Source organism: Silene latifolia, chromosome 9, assembly GCF_048544455.1.
Source record: "Silene latifolia isolate original U9 population chromosome 9, ASM4854445v1, whole genome shotgun sequence".
NCBI classification, from domain to species: domain Eukaryota; kingdom Viridiplantae; phylum Streptophyta; class Magnoliopsida; order Caryophyllales; family Caryophyllaceae; genus Silene; species Silene latifolia.
Genome location: NC_133534.1, coordinates 109440068 through 109460540, shown reverse-complemented (window position 1 = coordinate 109460540; position 20473 = coordinate 109440068). Strand labels below are relative to the sequence as shown.

Sequence of the window (20473 nt, the reverse complement as noted above, 5' to 3'; positions counted from 1 at the left end):
ATATATATATGTATATATATATATGTATATATATATATGTATATGTATATGTATATATATGTATATGTATATATATATATATATATGTATATATATGTATATATAGAAGGGTTCTAGTAAGGCCTTCATATCATATGAGTCCCTAAGTTCTTATAAGGGCCTTTGGATGGAAGGGATGGAAGGATGAGATTACATCTCATTGGAGGGTCACAAATCTCCCTCCCTAATCTCCCTCCCTAATCCTTGTATAACTCCTTCTAATCTTGTATAACTCCTTCCTTATTGTAACCTCCATACCCACTTCCTCATAATTCATTTTCTCACCCTTCTCTCAAATCCCTTTCTCTCTCTTTCTTCACTCCCATATTTCTGAAAAAAGATCCAAAACGAAGAAAACCGAAAAAAAAAAATGTCAATCCTCCGTCCTTCCTCCTCCTTCCTACTACCGCCCACCACCCCACCTCCGCACCAAACCACCGTGCTGCCGCCTGCCCCTTTCTCCCTCTGTGCTGCCTCCTGCCCGCCTCACCTCACTCACGACCTCACCGCCGCACCACACACCACGACCTCACACCGTCTGCCTCCTCTTCTCTCACCACCAACTACAACGCAGCCAACAACAACCTCAACACCGTCTACCTCCTTCACGCCGCCACCGCTACAACCACCAACATAAAACCCACCACTGCCAACCGCCACCATCGACCACTGCCGCTCGTCCTCTCTTCCTTTTTTTTTCTTTTCGTTCTTCCTTTTATCAGATCCGTTTTTCTTTTTTTTTTTTTTTTTGTCTAGATCTACTTTATATTTGGTATGGTTTGCTTGGTTTTTTTGCTTATTTTTTCTGATTGGTTTTGTTTTTGTTTTTTTGTTGTTTTTGTTTTTTGTTTATGTTTATGTTTTTTGTTTTTGTTTTTTTGTTTTTTCTGTTTTGTTTTTTCAGATTAACATTTATTTGTTAGGTTTTGTTGGTTTATTTTGTTGTGTGTTGTTGGTTTATTTAGATTTGTTTTAATTTTTTCATATCTATTGGTTTTAGAATTGTTGATTTTAATTTTCAAGATTTATTTGGTGTTTATAAAAGTTACTAGTTACGACTAAAGTTATACCTTTAAAACATTAAAGTTACACTATTTACGACTGAAGTTATACTTTTTACGACTAAAGTTATACACAACACAAATTAAAGTTGTACTATTTACGACTAAAGTTATACCATTAAAGTTACAATATTTTGATTTTTTTTTATTATTTTTTTTTCAGATCTACTTTTTTCAGTCCACTATATTTTTTTGTTAGATTATTTATTATTGTATTGTATTTTCTAATTTTTTATCTTTGTTGTTTTTAATTTCTAATTTATTATTTTTCAAGTTTCATATTTTGGGCTGAAGTTATACAATAATCAAAATAAAGTTATACTATTAACTACTAAAGTTATACATTGTATAAATTGAAGTTACACAAATTCTGAACTAAAGTTCTACATCTTGTCTATTAAAGCTATACACTACCTGCATTAAAGTTATACATCTTGTCTATTAAAGTTATACACTGCGTGCATTAAAGTTATACTTCTTTTCTTTTTTTAAAGTTATACACACGATATACATCTTGTTTATTTTTTCATATTTGTTGATTTTTCTTTTTTAGATCTAGATGGTTTTTATTTTTTATATCTATTTGGTTTTTATTTTTTCAGTTTTGTTGGTTTTTTATTTTTGGACTAAAGTTATACAATTTTGGACTAAAGTTATACAATTTTGGACTAAAGTTATACAATTTTGAACTAAAGTTATACGTTTGGACAAAAGTTATAAATTTGTTGGATTAAAGTTATAGGATTTTGGACTAAAGTTACACGCTTTTGGACTAAAGTTATACATATGAAGGACTAAAGTTATACAAATAAGGACTAGAGTTATACAAAAATTGACTAAAGTTATACAAATATGGACAAAAGTTATACAAAAATGGTCTAAAGTTATACAAATATGGACTAAAGTTATACAAAAATGGACTAAAGTTATACAAATATGGACTAAAGTTATACAAATATAGACTAAAGTCATACAAAAAGAACTTATATAAATTCCAATTAATTCATCGAAAATGAACTAAAGTTATACAAAAATGGACTAAAGTTATACAAAAATGGGCTAAAGTTATTTAAATAAGGAGTAAAGTTATACAAAAATGGGCTAAGGTTATACAAAAATTGACTAAAGATATACAAAAATTGACTAAAGTCATTGAAATTATACACACTTCTACTGGAGTTATACATTCGTTGAGTAGAAGTTATTCATATCGTTACTAGAGTTATACATTCATTGAGTAGAAGTTCAACACATTCCTAATGTATTTGTATATCTTTGGTCCATTTTTGTATAACTTTAGTCCATTTTTGTGTAACTTTAGTCCTTATTTGTATAACTTTAATCCATATTCGTATAACTTTAGTCAGTTTTTTTATAACTTTAGTCGTTATTTGTATAACTTCAGTCCATATTTGTATAACTTTAGGCATTTTTTGTATAACTTTAGTCTATTTTTGTATAACTTTAGTCCATAACAGTATAACTTTAGGCAATTTTTGTATAACTTTAGTCCATTTTTGTATAACTTTAGTCCATAAAAGTATAACTTTTGCCCATAACTGAAAAATTTATAATAACTTTAAAAAAACGACATTTGTAAAAAAAAAAAACAAGACGAATTTTAAAGAAACGACATTTGTAAAAATAAAAAACAAGACGATGTTTGAAATGTCAAAATATGCATTATAATAACTTTAATATGTCTAAGATTAATACTAACAAATAGAAAAAAAACAACTCCAAACAAAAGTTATACAAAAGTTGTACCGTTAAAACATTAAAGTTATACAATTTACGACTAAAGTTATACTCGTAAAACATTAAAGTTATACAATTTACAATTAAGGTTACACTTTTTATTTTTTTATTTTTTTTGGAGTGTTATTGTTTGTGTTATTTCAAATCTGAGTTTTTTTATAAAAAAGCGAGAATTGAGAAAAGAAGTAAAAAATAACGAATGAAAAATAAATAAATAAAATAAAAGATAACAAAAATAACGAATGGAAAAAAACAACTCAAAACATAAAAACTAACACGAAAAAAAAAAAAAAAAAAACGTCGGCGGTGGTGGGGTGGTGTCGGGTAGGGTGGTGGTGGGTGGTGGTGAATGAGGAGGAGATGAATGAATGATTTTTTTGGGGGGTTTTGATTTTTTTGGGTTTTTTAGAGAGGAAAGAGAATTGAGATGTAGAGATATGAGAAGAAGTTGTGATAATGAGATGATGAATGATTAGTGAGGTATGTTAATAGAATTGATGAGCTAATTAGAGAAAAGGTGGAGAGATTAATTTGTAGCCATCCATTGAGATCTAATCCTAGCCTTCCATTCTCTTCACTCAAGGGCCTTTAGAAGGACTTATGGACTCATAAGATGTAATGGCCTTACATGATCCCTTATATATATATATATATATATATATATATATATATATATATATATATATATATATATATATATATATATATATATATATGTATATGGGGTCGGGATCCAGTGAGAACCACCCATATAATGAGAACCGTGAGAACCACCTTAATCTAATAGAATAGTCGACGCGCATCCCCTAACCCCTCCAAACAAATTCATTTCCCAATTTTCCCTGCTCTCTCATATTTCTTCTCTCTCTTCGACCATCATCCCCTGCTGGCTGCTGCGACGCACACCTCTACCAGCACCATATTTTCGAGCTCCGTCTCTTACTTCTGCAAGGACCCCCATCCTCATCTCCACCTCCGCCGTCCCCTGCTGTAGCGACCACCGCAACAAACCCAATCCATATCAATCTTATTTGTTGTCACAATTTCGGTGCCGTTTTGCTGCTTCGAGTTGATTTCTACGCAATTATTGTTTCGAATCTGAGTGTGGCTAGTGTTCTAATTGATTCAAGTAGGTTTTAATTGGCATCATATCTCCAATTTCAGGTGCCTTCTAATCCCTAATTTTTTTAATTGCACCAAGTTGTCGAATTTGTGAAATTAGGGTTTGAGAAATTCTTTCTTTGGGTTCAATTAGTTCAAGTTATGGTCGACTTTCAGAGGATGTTACTCTCATTTTCTGGTAGCGAATTGAGTCTATTATAGGGCGAAAATTTCAGGCCTTATCCGAGTAGAATTTGATCTTTGATTTAGGTGTTAAATCTGCTAGCTTGCTTTCGTTTTTCTTGCCGCAAATGAAGATGCACATACTGGAGATGTGCGAGTTAAGGTCGCTTTGGCTCGACTCCAATTATGTCGAGTCATTGTTGGCAAGAGCTTTTTTTTATAAGGAAACAATGATTGGGAGACTGAAAGCCATTAAGCCACCGATCGTCAAGAGCCACAATGCTTACCTTTCAATGACGAAGTAGGTTCCAAATAACATCCAGCAGATAATCGTTAGAATCCAACATAGTATGACTAGCCTGTGGAAATTTTTGGCAGAAGTTATATCATATGTATCTCTTCCACAGTCGAGGATAATTATTTTTAATAATTTTTTTACCATCTTTTTAATTTTTGATTAGCAGCATCAGAAAATGTCAGCAGATCGTAAAGTTCTTACCTTTGAGGATGTATCAAAGCACAATGTTACGAAAGATTGCTGGCTTATTATTGGTGGAAAAGTAAGATCTCTTTTTTCCAATATATAATCTTCAATTATTGATTTACTTCTGTATGATTTGCATTGATCTCCCTTTATTTTGTTATATTTTGATTTATTTAATTTGAATTATTAGCTTGATGTTTAGATGATGTATCAATTCCGTGTTCTTTGTGCTGAATAGTTAAAATCACCTACCATTTGATTCGTCATCCGTCCCAATCATTTGTTTACCTTTTTCGTATTCGTATTTTAATCAAAAGTAAATAAATGATTGGAACGAAGGGAGTTCATGATCATATATTCTTCAATTGCCATTGATTGCAATGTTGTTGCTTTGGAAAGCTGTCATCTCATTCATTCTCTGTTTTCTGTGTTAGATTTAGCATGATTCATAATTTTGACACTTATAATTGCTTGTTGAGGTCACTTTGTCAGATGGGTTTTCATAATAATGCTCAAATTGTTGTTGATTTGATGATAATTGATGGGTGTGAATTGGATTGTTCGGGTTTGGGTCAATTGGTTGGCTTGTTTGTTTAAGTGGGTAGGTTTGATGTTGCACGGAAATTGCTTGGTGGAGTGAAATGTCGCGAGGGAGGAGTGGATTCGTATTTGTATAACGTACTTTTAAGTGGTTTGGTTAGGAGTAATAGGGTAGATGACGCTGTTAGTTTCTTTAGTGAGGAGATGGTATCGAAATCTTGCTTTGATGTTTGTAGTTTTAATATATTGATTAGAGGCCTTTGTAGGACTGGAAAGGTGGATGAGGCGATAAGATTGTTCAATGGTATTAGAGGTTTTGGTTTGTTACCAGACATTATAACTTATAACACTATGATAGATGGATTATTTAAGGTGAAGAAGGTAGATAAGGTTCGAGAGTTGGTTTTTGAAGCTAGATCGAGGAATGAGATTACGCCTACTGTTGTAACATATACGTGTATGATATCTGGTTACTGTAAACTTGGTAGGATGGATGAGGCTTCCTTGCTGTTTCAGGAAATGTTGACCATTGGTATTAGACCTACCACCACAACGCTCAATGTTCTTATTGATGGTTTTGGCAAGGTGGGGGACATAGCTTCCGCGTCTGCTATGTATGAAAAGATGATTTCTCTTAAGCTTCAGCCTGATGTTATTACCTTCACTTCTCGCATCCATGGTTACTGTCGGATTGGACTAGTGGACGAGAGTTTGAAGGTTTTGAATGAAATGATACATATGAAATTGTCTCCAAATGGGTACACATTTTCTATTCTTATTTTCGCCTTATGCAAGGAAAATAGATTGAATGTTTACGTTTTACTTATTTTGAAAGTCAATTAGCTCAAATGGAAGAGCATTGTGCAATGCACAAGATGTGGGTTCGACTCCCATATTGGCTATGAAATACCAAATCTTTCTTTTATTCTAAGAATGAAATAATGTAATTGGTAATCCTATTTCCACTTCTTATCAAGGATCTAAAGACAAAAATAGATGAGGAAGTTGGACACTTTTTCATGCATGTACATGGTTGTTTAATGCACATAGGTTGCTTTTTCATGCATCTAATAGGCTATATGGGACTCGAACCCATACCTTTGTGCACAATTTGCACATTGCTCTACCATTGAGCTAATAGCCTTTAAAATACACTAAACAAATACGAGTACAAAAAAACTAACATAAGTACCCAAAATGTTTCTCACATATTAGTAAGATATGTAATAGATACACTAAAATGCCTTGTAGTTACATAAAAAGGCCGGTTAATACATTAAATCTCCTTCATAGTCATTTCCCTTATTTCATGTACATAGAATCTTATTTCATGCGCATAGAACCTTATTTCATGCACATATAATCTTATTTTATGCCTATATAAAAGTAATGTCCTTAACCAACAATAATTAGTATCATAATATAATCAATCGATGCAATCAAGAACTTTTTAATGCACATAAAACCTTATTTCATGCACATAGAACCTTATTTCATGCACATATAAAATTAACGTCCTATACCAACAAAAAATTAGTATCATAATATAACCAACTGATCCAATCAAGAACTTTTTAATGCACATAGAACCTTATTTCATACACATAGAACCTTATTTCATGCACATATGAAACTAATGTCCTTAACCAATGGTAATTAGTATCATAATATAACCAACTCGATTCAATCAATAACTTTTTAATGCACATAGAACCTTATTTCATGCACATAGAACCTTATTTCATGCACATATAAATTTATTTCATGCCCATTTAACACTTATTTCATGCACATAGAACATTATTTCATGTACATAGAACCTTATTTGATGTACATAGAACCTTATTTCATGAAGAAGCAAACACAACCATATCCTGAAAGCTTTAACAAGAACATTAGAGGAGTACCTGTTATCATCTTAACACAATCCCCAAGGTTAAGAGCTCTACGAATGGTCTCGGGCTATCATGTCTTGGGGGATCGAAGAGAGGCAACAACCCACGTAATGTCCAAGGGTCTCCATTACTAGCCTTTCTTTTCTCAGGGATATTCTGTGAAAGCAATTATAACAAGTTTAGTCTCCTTTTACAATGCTTTAATGTACGAATTCCAACCAGATTCACCTTGAAGCGATATAGTTTAGAGTCAAATGACGCATTAAGTCATTGTTATATAATCAAGCTCTAGATTCAAAAAAACTCGACAATGGATTTTTCAAAAGATAACTTCCGAGTTCTTACTCTATACCGCAAGGCAACGGCTAATGATCTTAGTCCTCTTTCAAAGAAAATTGTCAATTATACTATGGACTTCTCTAGCAATCGCGTAAGCCAGAATCTGGAAAACAAGAGGGAGCAAACTGAACATTAATGTGAAATGATTATGCTCGGAATATCACAGATGAGTTACAGTATTCTGCTTCAGAACAATCTCATCTTTACTTCTCCGGTCTGGGGTATTCTTTAAAATCAGACCGTTCTGGTATATTACTATTAGTAGCTCAATTCATAAATCGGAGGCCCTTTGATGGCATCTACAAGGCAATGTGTTCTTTGTCAGACTAAAGGGTGCAGCATCAATAAACGGAGAGCACCAAAGGGAATAGTAGCATTCTGTCTGCCCTAAGGAATGACAAAAGTCTTGAACATTACGACTTAATAGATTCTGCTGCGTTCATTGCAAAACTGGATTCTCAAAGATCTAAAATAACTTGAACAAGATTTACGGAGATTTAATGAGTTGCATACCTGCTCAGGGGCACCTTTACTGGCCCTATACCAATTACCATCAGCATCAATGTAAGTGATAGTTGTACGTTTGTCGACTGGATTAAAAGGCAAGAAACGAACTTCCTCGATTTTTGCACGAGCCTAGAAGCGAAAATGTAAACTGTAAATGGAGGTTTAGAGTTTTTCGAAGAAAAAGAAAAACCACCCAAGAGGTTGATAGGTCTCGAGTTCGCTATCATCTCATTACCTCCTTTGGATCACCAAGCATGTTAACTATAGCAGTATCAATGGCATCTTGATTTTCCAGTCTCGATGCTCTGGCCGCTAGTAAGATTATAGTATCTTTATCCATATCCTTGTTCTAAGCGCTAGTGTACCTTGACGAGGTTCCTGTCAACAATGAGTCGATTCAGGGTAAGAGTTCCGGTTTTGTCACTGCATAAAACATCCATTCCGGCCATTTTTTCTATCGCTGTCATGCGTTTTGTAATGGCACCCTGGAAAAAAAAAAGCGCTGGTGCACGGACGCATTACAATCTAGAAACACGGACGCATTACAATCTAGAAACACGGACGCACTATTAACACGGACGCATTACAATCTAGAAACAAGTCAGAGTTAAGGGCTGTTGATAATTTTTTCTCCAAAAATTATCTAACGACATTTGAAAGCAACAAAATAAAAGAAAATCCTACAAATGAGGAATACAAGCCTAGTCAACTAATTTGAATCATAACAAACATAAAAACTGAGGAATAAGAAAGAAATTGGGGAAATTGAGGAATTACCTAAATTGTAATCTCCTCGAAGTAGGAAAAATCGATGATGAAAGCAACAAGAATAAAGAAGGAAGTAAAATTGAAGTCGGATGTATGGACTAATTTGATCGAAATCATACCGATGGTGCTCGAAATCACGAAAAATAGGATTTATCGCGGACAGCGTGATGAAGGAGAGGAGAGAGACTGAGTAAAACGCATATTGATAGAAAATTGAGAGAGACGGTTGGAAAAATAGTTTTAATATGAGTGGTTCTCATGGTTCTCATTATCTTGTTGGTTCTCATAGGATCCCGAATCTATGTATATGTATATATATATATATATATATATATGTATATATATATATATATATATATATATATATATATATATATATATATATATATATATATATATATATAGAGAGAGAGAGAGAGAGAGAGTAATATTGAGTCCCTAAGTCCTAATACTAGCCATTGGATTAAGTATAATGGATGGCTAAGATGAAATCAAAAAACATCACCCAACTAACTAATCATGTTTTTTTAACACCCTCTCATAACTCCACTTCCCCATACATGTAATTCCCAATGCCAATGTCTCCTAATAACTCCCTCTTTTAAAAAAAGAATAATAATAAAAAATCGCTCTCATATTCATTCATCTGCCAAATACTCCATATTACAATTTTCTCTCTACATCTCTTTATCTCTCTCTAAAATTGTGCTTTGTCCAAGTTTCTCAATTTGTACACGATTTTTTCTCTTGATTCAATCTAACAAATCTCTAAATAAAAAAACACAACCCAACTAACTAATCAAACGCCGTTTGCCATCGACAAGAACTATATCCTCCGTCGTTTATCTAGTTTAATGTAACTTCTGAATTCTTTTTCTCTCTATTTTTGAGTGTTTTCTTCCGTTATTTTTATTTAGTGTAACACGCCCATTTATCTAAGAGCCTTTAGCTAGACATTTCTAGATAAATACGACTGTTACCATCTCGGTTTCCCGAGATAGTGAATAACAAAGTCCAACTCACCAAAGTACTTTAAAATAAAACTTTGTGATTACATGTTTATTACAATTAACATAAACTAAACTTCAAAATAAAATTTAATACAACTCGCAACGGGAATAAAATAAAGTGATTAGATAATCTATGTGGTCTAGACTTCTAGATAGACTAGCCAAGTCCTCACGCATTCCCATAAGCTCCCCAAATCAGCTAATCTTTAGTACCTGCCAAATTTGCTCCCCATTATGGTTCATCACAGGTGTTCACGAAATCACGGTCAACCACGAGGTTGAGTAGGATAACTAAACAACAACAATAATACGATAACCTGCAACAAGATATAACAAGTAAACACAACCAAGTCTGTTACACTTCACACGGCTCAACCGTGTGCCACCCACACGTCACAACCAACCACTCAAGTCAACTGACACCACACGGTGTACTTCTTAGGTCCACGGCAAACTCCGAACACCGTCGTGCCTGGCCAACCAAAACCATACAGGACCACGGCTCTTCCACATCCCCGTGCCTGACCGACCAAATAATCTCAGAGCATTGTCATTCCTCTTTCACAATTCCAACCAACAATAGAGAACCAACCAACAATGATAACAATATGATTATGAGACAACAGTTATAACAATATGCTCAAGACAACAATTGCGACGATGTGCTCAGGACAGCAATTACAGAAATAATCATCTTTCAACAATTCACCAATTACCAATATAGTATAGTTGAGTAGTTAACCTACCGGATCAGCAATATTTCAATTATAGCAATCCAAATAAACAGTAATCCCAAAAAATAACGCTTCTCAACATTTCCGTCACCTAAATACATAATAATTATTAAATCACTAATTAAACTAGTTATATAGAACAATTTAACATTTATATAACCAATTACTCATTACTCATTATTCATTAATCGAATCATTACGTTTATATTATCACGTGAATTAATATTTGTAAACCCGTCTCAAAACATTGGTCAATTCCCGTCTCAAAAACCCAAGTCAAATCCCAAGCAAACCCGTCTTTTATTATTAATTATTATAATATAAGAAAACCCGGGTCAACTCAACTTAGAACCCGACTAACAAATATTACTAATTAATTAATTAATTAATTACCCCTGACTCAACTTAATTAATCAAACCCGATTCAACTTGAAACCCAAGTCACATAATCACTAAACCCGTTCACCAACCCGTGTCAAAACCCGAAAACCCATACCCAACAAACACGTGAAAACACCCATAACAAACACACCCATTATTTACGGCAAAACCTTCTTTAACACCCCACCAAAACCCGTCCTTCACGACTCCCCTAGCCACCATCAGCTCCACCGAAGCCTGCCACCTCCTATCCTGCAACCCGATGCACCCCGACAACCAACAACCACCAGCCAAACCGCAACCAGCACCCCATGTGACACCCTCATTCATTGCGGAAAAGTAAACACATAATTCTAGATAAAAACTGCATGGATATGTTTGTAATAGGTTCATTTGGGTGAAAACCTGTAATTTTTAAAAACCTGAACCTGTTATAAAAATATCCAAATGAGAAGGTGTCAAACATGGAAGGTCTAAAGTAAATCTCATAAATAAAACATCGCTAAAGTCGCGAAACAAAGTTATACAACCCAAATATGAAAAAGGCAGACATATGTCCCTAAAAAGTATATGACATAAAAAGTGTTTAAGGGTCACAATAAAATAAAGCCAATCTAGGTCCCAAGGTTACTTTACTCGCTAGCTCGTCCATGTACCCCGTATATATGCATCACCTACCTGTCAATCGCATTTTATACAAATACGAAAGCCACAGTCAGTGGGGAGTAACTCCGAGTTCTCCCAGCCACGAAATGTCATAATTAATATAACATGTAAACATAAGAATATGAATATGAATAACACATAGCCTTAGCATATAGATGCTAGACAATTGTGCTTATCATGTGAACAACAATAAAACAACACATAGTCCTAGCATGTGAATACTAGACCGACTCATACTACACTATCATGTGAATCACATAACATCCAGGAATCCAAACTCTATCAACCATAGCCGGCTTGCATCTCACCTTCTATGATTCATAGAATCATCAAACAAGAAAGGACAATATATCTAGAGACATGCATAAGTTCTTAGGACAGTCAATAGTCACTCTGTAACTCGAGTCTATACCACGAGGTAAGGTAAACACCCTAGTCCTAAACCTGCGCAGACCTAGCGACATGCGGAAAATACCGCATCCAAGACCCATGATCACACACATGAGTACTCCTAAGGAGTCCACCAAAGGGTTGGCTAGTACTTAAGCTGACCACATACTTCTAAGAGTACGTCATGAGGTCATACCCTAACTTGGATATAAGCCCACCAAGCTAAGACACAAAGGCTATTAAGCTGTGAACATACACTCGTCAAAGACTATAAGGGCCTATCTATGACGATGGCTGAAATACTCACCTAGGACCTAGTCTCAGCTTGAATACTTTAGCACACACCACACAAGACAAGTAGGACACCCAATTAACCATAAGAGGGGCAAAGAGTCCAAACTTGCACACACACAAATGATCATACACACCCTAGCATATGAAAGACTACGCAAGAGCATATTCAGCTGACAATCCAACAATATCTCCAATATCAATAATAATCCAAATTCCAGCTAACCAACAGTACCATAATCCATGAGAACAAGCTAAAAGGGCAAAGAGGCAACAAGACACAAGCATAAGGCATCCAAAGCATCCAACAACCAACATGTGAAATGATAATTATTACAAATATCAAGGTATAACATAAAACATCCAATAACAACCAATCTCACCTCAAAGACAAACCCTCGACCCGAGTCCCGCGACGGGTCATCGGTCAAATCGAGGCTGACCGGTTTAAACCTAGTTTGACCAAACTCGTTCGGTCAATCCAACTGCCCACTTTCGAGTCTTGGCCTACTTTGGCCTAAATCACAAAATTCATCACAATATCATTCTCATGCCATTTCCAATTTCTATCATGTGAATGACTATCAACATAAGAAAATATATTCCAACTAAAAAAATAACTAATTCCACAAAATTCTCGCATAATAAAATAGCATAAATAACCGTCTCACACAAGGGTAAACTTTTCTATAAATTTTAATCGATAAAATGACGCCATTTACACATACGGACTCCGAATTGAGTGATTCAAGTGGCTAAACCACCTAATTTTTCGACGCCGTTCAATCTGTCATATTTTTGGAAACATTGGAAACCGCCTCGGTCTGGTACTGACGCGTTCCAGCCAAAACACGGACTTGTCACAACACATAATTCCTCATCCAAATTTGTTCCAAACAATAATATACAAATGGGTAACATAAATTAAACATAAGCATACTCATCTTACTCCATTAATTCATTTATCAACAAGATCGTCTCAAACAACAACAAACAACAAATACAACTACTAATGTGACATTAATTCGTCGAGTAACTCGGAATAGTTACCTTAAGCTAGAAAAAGAGAACAATAACACTTGAGAAAGCTTCTAAAACCCAAAATTACTCTTCATCTTCAACAACATATGAGTCACCTAACTCATCTTCAAATTCTTCACCTATAAGAACAACAAAAACACAATTATTAAGCTTAAATTCGAAACCCTAAAAAAAGTGTCTTAAACAAAAATTGGGGGAAATGAAAATAAAGCTTACTAGTAGATGAAGGATGAAAAGAGGATTCCAAATATATAATTTTTATGCAAATTGGTGGAGGAATGAAGGATTTATGAAGGATTTAGGGATTGTAAGGAGGATTTTTTTTGAGATGAATTTGGTGTTTGGTGAAAGAAAGAGGGAGAATGAGAATTGAGGAAATGAAAGATGAAGAGGAGACCCATGGAGGATGGAGGGTGCATGGTTTGGGGTAGGGTGTTTGGGTGAGTTTCAATTGTTTACGTTTTGGTTCGTTTAAACTTTTAAATTAAAATATTCGTCGAACGCAATTTCCGAGAAAATTAAAGTTCTTAAACACGATTTTACTAAAAGATTAAGTACTCATATGCCCAATATCCAAACTCGTTTACCCGACGACCGTAAGAAATGGGAAAATCTCAATTTTACGACTTTTATCCGAAATCTATTTTATTAAAGGAAAAGGTTTAAATATAGTTTAAATCACTTTTAAACATTTCTAAACTATCAAAAATAATTACATTTCTTCAAAATAAAATAAGATTATATTTTATCAAATAAATTTTATTTCAAATAAATTAATATTAATCTAAAATAGATTAAAATATTACTTTTAAAATATAATAAAGGTCTTCAAATTTACGGGATGTTACACCCCAAGATCTCACGCCTTAAACACTACCCTAAAACCCGACACAACCAATCACAACACCAACACCACACCACCTCTGGCCACCACCGTCACCACCACTGATCAACGGTGGTTCCGGGAGTGGTCTCACATCCTCTTGACCCGACAACAATACCCCGGCAATAACCCAACACCGGCAGCAACAATAACACACAACACCTCCCCTGTTTCACGGTTTTTCGACTGCCACCACCTGCATCCACCACAACACCTCCCCCATGGTCGACTCACATCCCTGGTCTCAACCCAAGTCCCAGTCAGGTCTGGGTCACATGAAATAATGGTCAAAACCGAGTCCTATGTATTATTTACCCCAACAAACACCACCACAAAACCCCGGTGAAACACCCCCTCCCCGACGGTCAACGGCGGTCCAACGTGGGTCCGGTCACCCCCTAGTGTCCCACGGTCAAGGTCACGGTCCTAGCTAGTCTAGACGCGGTCTAGATTACGAGTTATATAAGTTATAAAATCGATACATTAAATTATAAGACGGTCTTACCTTGAGACGATAATAAAAGCTGAGTTCTTCCCTTTACTCCCTTCTAAATCTCCCTCTCTCCCTTTTATGAATTATTTTCAAATTTGTTGAATAATAAAGACTATTGGTGAGGCTTACCATCTATTTATATTGGTAGGGTAAGGTTATAAGGAATCAATTAGGAAATATGTAATTATTATTATATTATTATTATTATGATACAAATACGATTATTATTATTATTATTACTACTACTAATGTTACACGAGCTACACTCGGCACGCGGCCCAATGCACACGACCCATCAATTAATCCTAAATTATTCATTATTAATTATCGTCTTATTTGCAATTATTAATATAAATACCTTTTTAATTAATTATTCGAATTACATAAATTATTCTTATAAATACTTATCAAATTACGGGGTATTATAGTCTTCCCCCCTTAAAATGAACTTCGTCCCGAAGTTCACCCAACGTTGCTACAAAGGCCTCATGAAACCATCAAGACATTTGAATGCCATTTCAACTCATTATCATTGCAACACAATTAGCTCACTTAATCATTATCAAACCATATTATACTTATCAAAATGTATCACAAAATAAACTTAAAACATAAGGTGTCATATTCTACCCTCCTAAAAATAAACTTCGTCCCGAAGTTTAATAACACAATTAAAGCTCCACTCACTTATACCACGCATTACATTGCTCAAGTAAGGACAACAACTAAAAAATATAACAAAAGCATTAAGACTGAGAACACCAACACTATAATATAACATCGTAAAATTTCAAAACGCCACAACCACCGAGATTTTACAATCCTACCCTCCTTAAAATTAAGGTTACGTTCCCGAAACCTTGACCATAACAAAGGTACAACACCGTATAAATACCAATCAGATAAGGATATCTACGCTTTAAGAATATAACAAAATTTATCACAAGCCTCTATTAGCACTATTATAGAACAACAGTTACTCATTTTGACATAAATCGTAGCACACTTCTCAACCCCACATGTACCAACTTCGAGTTACGCGTATAAAACTAACCCTACAATCAAAATAAGGTGTAATCAACTGTATCCTATCTTACTCCTCCTTTGGTCCCCCTATCGTCACTCCTATCTCTCAACTATCATAGGTTAAGAATTGACAAAGCAATTATATTGAACTTTTGGTAAAACTCGCGTTTTAAGAAATCAAAGTCAAGCTGTAACTTTCAAAAATCACCATTAAATAACGGTTACATTCCACGTTGAGTTTTTATACTTTTAAAAAAATATAAGGAGTTTTCAAAACAATAGAAAAATAATCGAATTCAAATATCGAACAACCATTTTATAAAGATTTTTACAATCCAGTTGGTCCAAACAAAAACTGATCAGCAATTTGCCAAAAACGTGAGTCAACTTGTAAAACTCATTATTAAATATCAAAATATTTTCTTCCAACGTGGCTTATCAATTTGAAAATATATTTGAATTTTTTAAATAGTGGAGTTGGAATTAGGCAAAAATATTAAATACATATTAAATGAGAAATTTTACAAAATCGTTTGTCGAAAACATAACTGTACAAGAACATTCTGACCATTATCCACTAAAATATTTATTTATCTCAAACCGTAAAACTTTTAAACATGAGACTAATGACATTGGAAAGCTAACTCACTGAGTTATCACTCATAAAAATTTCAACCTAAGACGATGAATAGAAGTCAAACGGCAACTAAATAAAATAGGGGTAAACATATGACGGAATAAGTTTCAGCTCTAGATTCCTTTTTACTAGGTCACAAGCCCTCATTAACACCCTCCTATTCTTATATCAACACAACTTGGTCATCAACTTCACACACGACTAGCATTTATTCTAAAGCATTCCTATCACAAGTTTAATCACTTCATAATATTGTAAATAGCAAGGTTTCGGGATTCACATAACCGCATATCACTAGACATGATACTACTATCACACGACATCCAACCACATAATCAATATCGATTCACAATTATTTTCATGCTCATGATCAAAATAATTTATCATCAAATCCTCATTTCATCCATTAAACAATATTAATTCTCATCTCATGGCCAAGCCAACAATCATTCACAATACTTACCATAATATTTCCCTGTAACAATGTTAGTAGCTTCATATCCAATATCCTCTAAAATATACCTCATTATAACTACCCCATACTCTCAAGTATTCTCTTAGGGGTTCCCGGTTCAAAACTGAGAGGGCCATAGTACGAATTAAGGGCCCCTTCTTAACCGCACTAAGAGGGGCACCTAACAGTTCCTGCCAGGGGTTCATTTTATTTAGACACATCCTAAGTTCATTATTATATTCATTGGTTAGGCCTGAGGATCGTTTTGCTCTGATACCACTTTGTAACACCCCCATTTATCTAAGAGCCTTTAGCTAGACATTCCTAGATAAATAGGACTGTTACCACCTCGGTTTCCCGAGATAGTGAATAACAAAGTTCAACTCAACAAAGTACTTTAAAATAAAACTTTGTGATTACATGTTTATTACAATTAACTTAAACTAAACTTTAATATAAAATTTAATACAACTCGCAACAGGAATAAAATAAAGTGAGTAGATAATCTATGTGGTCTAGACTTCTAGGTAGACTGGCCAAGTCCTCACGCATTCCCATAAACTCCCCAAGTCAGCTAATCTTTAGTACCTGCCAAATCTGCCCCCCATTATGGTTCATCACAGGTGTTTACGAATACACGGTCAACCACGAGGTTGAGTAGAATAACTAAAAAACAATAATAATACGATAACCTGCAACAAGATATAACAAGGAAACACAACCAAGTCCGTTACACTTCACACGGCTCAACCGTGTGCCACCCACATGTCACAACCAACTACTCAAGTCAACTGACACCACACGGTGTACTGCTCAGGTCCACGGAAAACTCCGAACACCACCGTGCCTGGACAACCAAAACCGTACAGGACCACGGCTCTTCCACATCCCCGTGCCTGACCGACCAAATAATCTCAAAGCATTGTCATTCCTCTTTCACAATTCTAACCAATAATAGAGAATCAACCAACAATGATAACAATATGATTATGAGACAACAATTATAACAATATGCTCAAGACAACAATTACGACGATGTGTTCAAGACAACAACTACAATAATAATCATCTTTCAACAATTCACCAATTACCAATATAGTATAGTTGAGTAGTCAACCTACCTGATCAGCAATATTTCAATTATAGCAATCCAAATAAACAGCAATCCCAATAAATAACGCTTCTCAATATTTCTGTCACGTAAATACATAATAATAATTACAATTACTAATTAAACTAATTATATAGAATAATTTACTATTTATATAATTAATTACTCATTACTCATTATTCATTAATCGAATCATTACGTTTATATTATCACGTGAATTAATATTTGTAAACCCATCTCAAAACATTGGTCAATTCCCGTCTCAAAAACCCAAGTCAAATCCCAAGCATACCCGTCTTTTATTATTAATTATTATAATATACGAAAACCCGGGTCAACTCAACTTAGAACCCGACTCACAAATATTACTAATTAATTAATTAATTAATCAATTACCCATGACTCAACTTAATTAATCAAACCCGACTCAATTTGAAACCCAAGTCACATAATCACTAAACCCGTGTCAAAACCCGCAAACCCATACCCAACAAACACGTGAAAACACCCATAACAAACATGCCCATTATTCACGGCAAAACCGTGTTCAACACCCCACCAAAACCCGTCCTTCACGACTCTCCTAGCCACCATCAGCTCCATCGAAGCCTGCCACCTCCTATCTTGCAACCCGACGCACCCTGACAACCAACAACCACCAGCCAAACCGCAACCAACACCCCAAAATCTCACGCCCTAAACACTACCCTAAAACCCGACACAACCAATAACAACACCAACACCACACCACCTCTGGCCACCACCGTCACCACCACTGACCAACGGTGGTTCCAAGAGTGGTCCCACATCCCCTTGACCCGACAACAACACCCCAGCAACAACCCAACACCGGCAGCAACAATAACACACAACACCTCCCCTGTTTCACGGTTTTTCGACTGCCACCACCACAAACCACCACCTGCATCCACCACAACACCTCCCCCATGGTCGACTCACACCCCCGGTCTCAACCCAAGTCCCGGTCAGGTTTGGGTCACACGAAACAAGGGTCAAAACCGAGTTCTATGTATTATTTACCCCAACAAACACCACCACAAAACCCCAGTAAAACACTCCCTCCCTGACGGTCAACGGTCGTCCAACGTGGGTCGGTCACCCCTGGTGTCCCACGGTCATGGTCACGGTCCTAACTAGTCTAGATGCGATCTAAATTACGAGTTATATAAGGTATAAAATTGATACATTAAATTATAAGACGGTCTTACCTTGAGAGTTGAGACGATAATAAAAGTTGAGTTCTTCCCTTTTCTCCTTTCTAAATCTCCCTCTCTCTCTTTTATGAATTATTTTCAGATTTGTTGAATAATAAAGACTATTGGTGAGGCTTACCATCTATTTATATTGGTAGGGTAAGGTTATAAGGAATCAATTAGGAAATATGTAATTATTATTATTATTATTATTATTATTATTATTATTATTATTATTATTATTATTATTATTATTATTATTATTATTATTATTATTATTATTATTATTATTATTATTATTATACAAATACGATTATTATTATTACTACTAATGTTACACGAGCTACACTCGGCACGCGGCCCAATGCAACCCATCAATTAATCCCGACTTATTCATTACTTTATTATTAACTAGATTTCATGCCCGTGCGCTGCACGGGTAACTAAATAGTGTTATGTTTTAAGTGTGCTTTTTAAAAATGCAAGTATCATCTATTGAAATTTAAACTTAATAGGGATACGTGAAACTTGTTCATTGTGAATCAATAATGTTTTGATATGATTTTGGATAAATAATTAAAAAGGGTTTATTTGGTCCAAAATATTATCAAATGCTCGGAAAATTTTTTGACACCAATCACATAATATGAAAAAATTAGACCTACATTGCAGTGTAATTGTGTAACTGATAGTTTTATATGGACGTAATGATGTAAAACGAACTTATTAAAAACTTTTAGTTCTATACATGCATACAAAAATACTAATAATCATATCCACTTATTAAATTAATAAGTTATATATTTATTATGATCAATATTTTTAGATTAGACTTTCAAGTTAGATTAAATTTCAGGGGCATAACAAATAAAATTTTAATATAATAATTTTATAATAATTTAAGTAGTTTGAATAACTTGGAGATTACCATGGTCAAATTGAAGGTTTTTTTAACATAAAATTTAAGTATTTGGTTTATCTTTCAATTATACGACTATTCCTAATACTTATCTCTTAGAAACATGTATTAATTTACGATTTAACCAAATTATTCGAGTTAGGAATGAAACATATTGACTTTCTTAAATTATTTGTATTGTGTGTATGTCTTGTGTTAAATGTGTAGCCAAAATACATTATATGCACCATTAATCTAAAAAAGCGTACTTATTTAAAAAGTTGCTTTCATTATTTTGTTAATAGCTAATGTGTAAGTTAGCGATGACTTTATTCATCCATGCACACACGTCAACAAACAAATTTAAAGAGTAAATTTAAATATAAAAATGGAGCAATATATAATATATAATGGACCAACTAAATTACAAATATGCAATAGTACTTCATATAATAATTTTAATTTCATAATTATGTGTAGACGAACAAATATTACAATACATTCTAAATAACTCAATGTATACAGATTCGATACTTTTATTCTTGAAAGTCTTCACATTAAGCTTGTTC

At 34.4% G+C, this 20473-nt stretch overlaps 2 pseudogenes; one reads left to right on the top strand and one right to left on the bottom strand.

Annotated features, from left to right (window-relative positions):
- The first annotated feature begins 4615 nt into the window (after window positions 1-4615).
- Window positions 4616-6009, top strand: LOC141601459 (uncharacterized; annotated as a pseudogene).
- Window positions 6010-7008: 999 nt separating this feature from the next.
- Window positions 7009-8356, bottom strand: LOC141601458 (plasma membrane ATPase 2-like; annotated as a pseudogene).
- Window positions 8357-20473: the final 12117 nt, after the last annotated feature.